Genomic DNA, 8,667 nt, shown 5'->3' on the forward strand with positions numbered 1-8,667 from the left:
AACCCCCATTCATTCTCCATTTTGATTTCAAAGTGATCTAAAGTGCATATCTGACCACTGTCATTCCTGTGTATACCTTCTTCATTTCTTGCAAGATCAAAGTTGAAGGTCCTTAGGTAGCATGGCTTGTCAAGCTCATTGTGATCTTCTGGCCTCTGTTTATCTACTGGCATTCCCAGGCTTCTGCTCTTAGCTCCCATGTAATAATTGCTTCTCTACCCTATGCTAATGAACAGTGTTAACTAGCTAGTACTGAGCTCAAGAGTTCCCTTCTTCAGGACATCTTCCCTATCTGCTTTCACTACACTGCTGCTCAAAAGTTAAACACTTGCTCCTCACCGGTGTTTCCATTGTAGCCTCTGGTTACTTCTATCCTAACCCATTTTTGTACTGAAATTCTGTCTTTCAGATTCTTTGTCTATATTTTTGCAGCCTATGAGGAAGTCTTGGACTCCCTGAAATATATTCAACATATTTGTGCTTATCTCTATAAGTGGGAGACATAATTGTCATTGAAATTATTTAGTGGTACAGAAGCACCAATAAAGTAAGAAAAGAATAAGAAAAATGCCATTTGGTCCTGTGGGAATAGTAAGTCCAGTCAAAATGAGATTCTTTCCCATTTTTCCTATTAAGCATCATAGACTCTCATTTCTCTACAGGAATGCTGACACATTAATGTGACTCAGCTTTCAACATTTTTTATTCCTTTTCATTATGAGTCAGGTTATTTTTTATTTATTTTTTAATTTTTTGGTTCCGGGGATCGAACTCAGGTCCTTGCACTTGCACAGCAGGTGACAAAACCATTGAGCTAAATCCCCGGGCCAAGTCAGGTTATTTTTTGTGATATTCTTTTCCATACTGAGGATTGAACCCAGGGCATTGGATATGTTAGGTGTAGCTCTATCTCTGACCTACACTTTAGACCCTGAAGTTAATTTTTATTATAACATAGCAGAACACATAAAAAGTAGATCCTCAAAAAATGTTTATTCATTTAATGAATATTAAACTTCATCCATGCAAACTCAGCCTTTGTCGTTGATTGTTCATGTTGCTGTGGTCATGTGTTCACACCTCAAAATACAAGCCAGAAATAATGGAGGGAAAAAAATTCACCATTCTATGCTGCATTCCAGAGAAGACTAATCTTCTTAATGCCCCATTTTAATTACATGCCCACCTCTTAACCCACAGTAGCTCTTTATTTAGTTCAAGTTCAAACTCCTCACACTACCTTACCTATTTGACCTATTTGGGGCAGTGCTTCTACAGATAAGTCTGTACAATTATATTAGTTTGCTTAAGAGGCAGAGTATAAATTGTTTGTTTTTGCTTGAATCACCTTTTGATTTTTCAAACCTAGTCTTAGTATCAGAATTTAGACTTGAATATATATGGCTTCATATTATCAAATATTTACTGAGTGCCCACTATGGGATAGGCACTATACCAGTGAATAAAGCTTTGGATATAATAAAAATCAGTGCAGCCTCTGTCCTCACAGAAGTTTTAGTCTAATTTTGAAGGCAGATAAACTGCTATAATCTCAGGTTTAAAAAAAATGCTGGGATAGGGGAAGTGACCCAAGAAGGGCACCTAACCAAGCTCTGGAATCAGGTGTGATTCTCAGGCCTAGTGATATCTAGCTTGATATCAGTCATCAAGAAGTACATTACAAGTTGAAGGAAGAGCAGGTACAAAAAACCTAGTGGGAAGAGAACTTGGCATGCTCAAGAAAGTAAAAGAAGTTTCTTAAGGCTGGGTCTCAGGTACAAGGAGCTATCTCTAGTAAAGTAGTTGACTACAAGAGGAAAGAAAAGATACCTGTTTGTCCAAGAACTTGCTTGCTCTTCTCTTCAGGGTCTGAACTGATCAAATCAATTCATTATGTTCTTTCAGAAAGGTTTAGGAGGAAAAAATCCAAATGTATAAAATGAATTTGTTGGTTCACAAATATATATATATATTTTCAGCAGTACCCAGAGCTTTCCCACTGAACTATATCTTCAGCCTTTTTTATTTTTTATTTTGAGACAGTCTTGCTAAGTTGCCCCGGGTGGGCTTGAAATTGTGACCCTCCTGCCTCTGCTGTCGATTGATAGGATTACTTGTATACACTACATGCCCAGCCTTTAATTTATATAATTTTATGCATATAAAATTCATGAGTCAGTTACCGCGAGATTACTGCTGTTTGCTGGCACACTCCCTCCCCACACTCCTTGGATCTCCATTGCTATTGGAGGAATATTAGATTCCTTAGCATAGTTGTCAGACCTCTGGTGGTTAATCTCCAACCTGCCTCTGTCTCCATTTTCTATTTCTCTCCTTTATCCAGACTTATCTTTTTCTCTGTTCTACCTTTAGCAAACCCTTTGTTTTCCTGCTTTTGACCCTTTACTTACCCTTACTTCCCCTGTAACAGCCTTCTTTCCATTCACTGTCTGTCAAATATGGTCTTGAAAGCTCGGGTCAAATACCTTTTCTGTCAAATCTCTGGTTTTCTTACCATCCTCTCTGCCACCTCCAATTTTCTATTCCAGAAATGTTTTCTTTTTTCTTTTTAATAAAATACACCTCAGTCCTGCAGTGTTTTTAAAAATGTAAGTTGCAACCCATTAGTGACTCATGAAGTAAGTTTAGTGGGTTGTAACTAGCATTGAAAAACTTGGGAAAAAATAGACCAGAATAGAAAATAAGAAAATGTGTTGTACATAAAAAGTGGTGATATTATTTCATGTTACTTTTGTTGCACTGCTGGCCTACCATATAAAATGTGTTTTGTACTGTGGGTCTTAGTTCAAAAATTTGAAAAACACCAGTTGACATCCTATATGGAGGTCAGATTGATGTCCTCAGATTGATTATTTGTTACGTGAGGATTGGTACTTGTCACTGAGGCTCTCCACTTCATATAGAATTGCCTTAATTACTTTTATCATTGCTAAGCCAAAATAGCTGACACACATTAAAAAAGGACAGGTTTATTTAGGCTCACAGTTTGTAGAGGTTTCATTCTATAGTTGGCTGGTTCCAAGACGGGCCAGCATGGCAGAGGAGAAACAGTCCATGGTAGGGTAGGCAGAAAGCAGTGAAGCAGCAAGCAGCAGCAACAAGCCTGCCTTTATATTCTGTCCAGGCTACAAGCCTATTGATTGGTGTCACCCACACCCAGGGTGGACTTTCCATTATCCACAACTAGAACTATGTTAACCAATTTAGTTATCACACACCTTTAATCCCAGTGTGAGATCCAGCCACCTCTGAAAAGCCCCAGCTATGAGCACATGAGGCTTTGGGGGAGACATATAGATATAAGCCATAACAAGAATCTAGGGTGCTACTTTGATCATCCTAAGAGTTGATATTCTTTGAAAATCTCCCTAAATCTTTTTTTTTTTTTTTTTGGTACCGGGGATTGAACTCAGGACCCTGCACTTGCGAGGCAGGCGGCAGAATCACTGAGCTAAATTCCCAGCCCTCCCCAAATGTTTTTAAACTCTTTGTTTCATGCTTGGATTTTCTCAGTTCTATTTTTCCACCTGAAAAATGTCCTAAAGAGTCATCTGTTCTCTAAAGAGGTGCAGTCTGGGATGCTGCCTCACTGTTGTCATATTGGAAATTATTTGCCTCTTACCTTGTCTGCATCCCTCAGGGCTTCTTTTTTGGTGTATTCTGTTATTTTTGTAGAGCATATTGTCTAGTAGATTCCTGAGAAAGTATATATGGGAGGTAATTTTGTACCTTATATTGTCTGTATTCTCTTTCACAATTAAGTGCTAGTTTGGCTGATTATAGAATTCTGGTTAAAAATTGTTTCCCTAGGGCCAGGGATTTAGCTCAGTGGTTCCACCGCCTGCCTTGAAAGCGCAAGGTCCCGAGTTCAATCCCCGGTACCAAAAAAAAAAAATTGTTTCCCTGTAGACGTTTAATGGCATTACTCCATTGTCTTTTAGTTTCCAAGGCCCTGTGAAGAGGCTATGCCATTCTTATTTCTGCACTTTTGTATGGCCTTTTTCTTCCTTTCTGAAAGCTTTTCAGGTCATGTTTTTGTAATTTCTATTCTAAAATTTTTCAATGATTTGCCTTGAGAAGGAGGACTTTTCTTCAGCCGTTGTGCTAGATACTCAGTAGACCTCTTAACTGTAGCATTTATGTTGTACATTTTTATGGAAAATTTATTATTTCTTGGAAAATTTCATCCTCACTGTGGGATGAAATTACCAAATAAACAATTTCTTTCTGTATGTTTGATTAGTTATATGTTGGATCTTTTGGATTTGTCCTCTAATTTTTTATCTTTTTTTGTCCATCTCTTAGGATTTTTGTTTCATTTTCTGTAAGTCTTCTTTAACTAACTACCATCCAGCCTTTATGTCAAATTTTTTTGTTTCAGCTATCATTATTAATCTCCAAAACCTTTTTCTTATTCTCTTACAGTGCTTTATTATTTTGTTTTTAAAAAGTTTCTTGTTCTTGTTTCATGTATATCATATCTTCTGCTCTATGAAAGGCTTTTCCTTCAAAGCCAGGGCCTTTGCACGAAGGTACATCCCCTTTTTTGTTTTGAGAAAAGGTCTTTCTGTGTTGCCCAGGGTGGGCTCAAATTTGTGGTCCTCCTGCCTCAACTTCTCAGAGTTCTGGGGTCCAGAACTCTGGCATGCACCACTGTGTACAGCTATGAAGGGCTTTAATCTTTGTTCTATTTCTAGCATTCTATTGCCCATTTTTATTCTAGTTTTTTTTTCATGTTTATTGTTGCTGTTGTTTTGAGGTACTGGAGATTAAACTCAGGTTCTCACATGTGCTAGAGTGCTCTACCACTGAACTATACTGCTAGCCCTTTCATTTATTTATTTATTTATTTTTGGCGGTGCCAGGGATTGAACTCAGGATCTTGCACTTTCCAGGCAGCTGCGGCACCACTGAGCTACATCACCGGCCCACTTTTAAATTTTATTATGAGTCAGGAGCTTGTGCTTGCTTCAGCAGCACATATACTAAAGTGAGTCAGGAGCTTGCAATTCCCCTGCTCAGTCTCCTGCGTAACTGGGACTACAGGTATGCACCACCACTCTGGACTCAAGTTTTTTTGTTTCTGCTTTTTTGTTTTTTACAGATTTTACAAATATTGTTTATTTTAATGAAACTGATACAAACAATGTCCATTTGAAACCTACATACCAAGCCAAAAAATACAAATAAAATCAAACAGAGCAGTCTTCTGTTGTATGCACATCTACATGAGTAACTTTTTTGATTGCTAATGAATATCTCTTCTGGTTCTTTATGTTAGAGGTTTTCCTCAGGTGACTGGTGCGTCCTTAAAACTGAGTATCTACAGTATACACACACACACACACACACACACACACACATACGCACAGGATGAGATATTAAAAGAGTACATTAAAAATTGGGTAAAAATGTTGTATATCTAGGTGGGACTTTGTCTTAGTCATTTCTGCACTGCTGTAACCAAACAACTAAGATGGGTTAATTTATGAATAATGGAAATTAATTTCTCACAGTTCTGGATCCTGAGAAGTCCAAGATCAAGGTGCTGGTGACTTTGCTGTTTGGTGAGGGCCTGTGCTTCTAAGATGGTGCCTTGAATGTTGTGTCTTTTAGAGGGAGAAGCACTGTTCTTCACATTGCAGAAGAGCAGAAGATTGTGAGTCCACTCCTGCAAGACCTTTCTGTAGCAGCTTTAATCCATTCATGAGATCAGAGCCCTTAAGAACTGAACACCTCCCGACTGAGCACCTCCCCTTTTTTGCCTTGGGAATTAAGTTTCAGCATGTGTTTTGGAGGGTTCATGAACGTTCAAGCTAGGGCAGACTCATTAAACGTGAACCATCTTTTTTTTTATGGTTTTCCTGGGAATTGAACCTAGGACCTTTGCACTGAGCTGTATTCCCAGCCCTTTTAAAAATTGTTTTTTATTTTGAGACAGGGTCTCAGTAAGTCACCAGGTTGCCCAGCTAGTCTTGAATTTGTGGTCATCCTGCCTCAGCTTTCTAGAGTACTGGGATTACAGGCATGTGCTGTCCACACCTGGCCTGAGCCATCCTTTTTGATAGGGCAATCACACACTGCAGCGGCAGCACCAACTGTTTGTCCCAGGATCACTCACTTTTTCCAGAGAAGCAGCCTCTTGTTACTTTCCTGTTGCACTGAATTCTGCAAGTTAGGCCATCTGCCTGATGTCCCCTCTGCAGGCTGTTAGGTTTCATCTTTTACCTTTTGCCTAGTGTGAACTTCGTCTTTTCTTTTTTAAAAAAAAATATTATTTTATTGGTACATTTTAGGTATATGATATAATGACATTCATCATTGGAAATTTGCACCTTTACATAATCACTTGGTTCTTATTTTTCCCCATTCCTCTGCCCTCCCTTCAAGCCTTCCATCCCTCCCTAGTTACAAAGACTTTGTTTCCATTTTTTCATTTTCTCATATTAATTCCATTCCCTTCTTTCCTTTCCCCTACCCCTCCAACTTCCCCTTCCCTTTAGCCCCTTTTCTTCCTATTTCACATTATCTATTATACCTTTTAGTCCTTATTTACACTTTCAGTTTCTCACACTAGAGAAACTATTCAGTATTTACACATGTGTGTCCTATTTATTTCACTTAAGAGTATCACCTCAATGTGCATCCATTTAGCTATAAATGTCTCTAATTTCTCCTTCTTTATGGCTGAGTAGTACTCCATTTATAAAAAAACCCCACATTTTCTTTATCCAGTCTCCAGTTGATGGGCGATTGGGCTGCTTCCAAGTTTTAGCTATTACAAACTGTGCTGCTATGAACATGGGTGCACATATATCACTGTGGTATGATTCTTTTAATTCTTTGGGGAAGATCCCCAGCAGTGGAATAGCGGGGTCAAATGGGACTTCCAGTCCTAGTTCTTTGAGGTATCTCCATACTGATTTCCATAGTGGTTGCACCAGTCTACACTTCCACCAGCAGTGGAGCAGGGTTCCTCTTTCCCCACAGCCCTGCCAGCATTTGAAATTGGTTGATTTCATGATAGCAGCCATTCTTTCTGGAGTGAAGTAGAATCTCAGCATTGTTTTCATTTGTATCTCTCGAATGACCAGTGATGTTGAGCATTTTTTCATGTTTATTTGCTATTTCTACTTCTTTGTCTGAGAAATGTCTGTTCATTTCAGATGCCCATTTTCAGATTGGGTCTTTAAATTTGGGAGGTCTGATTTGTTTAAGTTCTTTATAGATTCTAGAAAGTAGAAAGTAGACCTTTGTCTGAGGAATAGCAGGTGAAGATTTTTTCCCACATTGTGGGTTGTCTTTTCACACTGCCGGTGGTTTCTCTTGTTGTGCAGAAGCTTTTTAATAAGAAGAGATCCCACTTGTTGATTGTTTGTGCTAGTTCACGGACAACTGAGGTTTTGTTCATAAAATCTTTGCTTACACCAGTGTCTTCAAGGGTTCTACCTAACCTCTGTTCCAGCCAGTTCAGTGTTTCTATTTTAATATTTAGATCTTTAATCCATTTTGATTTTAGCTTAGTGCATGGCAAGAGATATAGGTCTAGTTTTAATCTTTGACAAGTTGAAACCCAATTTTTCCAGCATCATTTATTAAAGAGGCTATCTTTCCTCCAGTGAGGGTGTTTGGCTCCTTTGTTGAAGATGAGATGGCTGAGTGTACCTGGAGTTGTTTCTGCATCTTCTAATCTGTTCCACTGGTCCTCAGGTCTTTTTCTTTGCCAGTACCATGCTGTTTTTATCACAGTAGCTTTGTAGTATAGTTGCAGGTTGGGGATTGTGATACCCCCTGCCATGTCTCTGTTACCTAGAATTGCTTTTGCTATTCTGGGTCTCTTCTTGTTCCAAATGAATTTTTGGATTGTTTTTTTTTTTTTTTGGTTCTGGGGATTGAACTTGGGACCTTGCGCCTGCAAGGCAGGTAAGACTTTGTCTTTTCTATTGGGTTTTCCCTGTTGCCTTGAGGGAATTCAGAGAGAGAAGGTGAAATATCTTTGTGGCCACATTTTAAAACAAGAAGTCCTTTCCTTTTCTATGGACAACTTATTCATAGACAGCACTAAAAAAAGAGGAAATATTCTAATCTCTCTCCTGCACAGGGATGTTGGACTTAATTCACCAATGTTAATACATTTATGAGGATGAAATCTTTGTGGAAATATTCATTAGTATGCTATTTTTGAGATGGCATAAAAATGCTATATAGATCTTATGATACAATTTAGAGTTTCCCATTTTAAAAAAGCAGTTAGTCTTTGTCATTGTAATTGTAGATTTTGCAGGCCAATGTCTGTTGGTTTCTGTTGATCAATTCAGATATCCAGAGTTGTGACATCAGGAGATGATTTATAATACGAAGCATGTGAATATGACCTTGTGAATGTGTGAGCTCTCAGGATATTAAGGTGTGAGTTTTATTTTTAAAATAAACTGTTTTATTAACCTCATTTTAATGTGTTTTCTTTTGTGAGCATATGACCATGGTTTTTCCATCTCAGTAACTTCTGTCAAACTTCTTAAAAAGTAATTACTTACAAATAAAGGACTATCTTCAAATAATTTAAACATCCACAGTTTTCTGTGTATACAGAGTGTCTGTTTTATGTATTTTGGGGGGTTTTTTGGGGGGTGGTTTTTTTGAGGG

This window comes from Heterocephalus glaber, unplaced genomic scaffold, assembly GCF_053883595.1.
Source record: "Heterocephalus glaber isolate CG9 unplaced genomic scaffold, H.glaber_assembly_v1.0 deba00001553, whole genome shotgun sequence".
In the NCBI taxonomy this organism is placed as follows: domain Eukaryota; kingdom Metazoa; phylum Chordata; class Mammalia; order Rodentia; family Bathyergidae; genus Heterocephalus; species Heterocephalus glaber.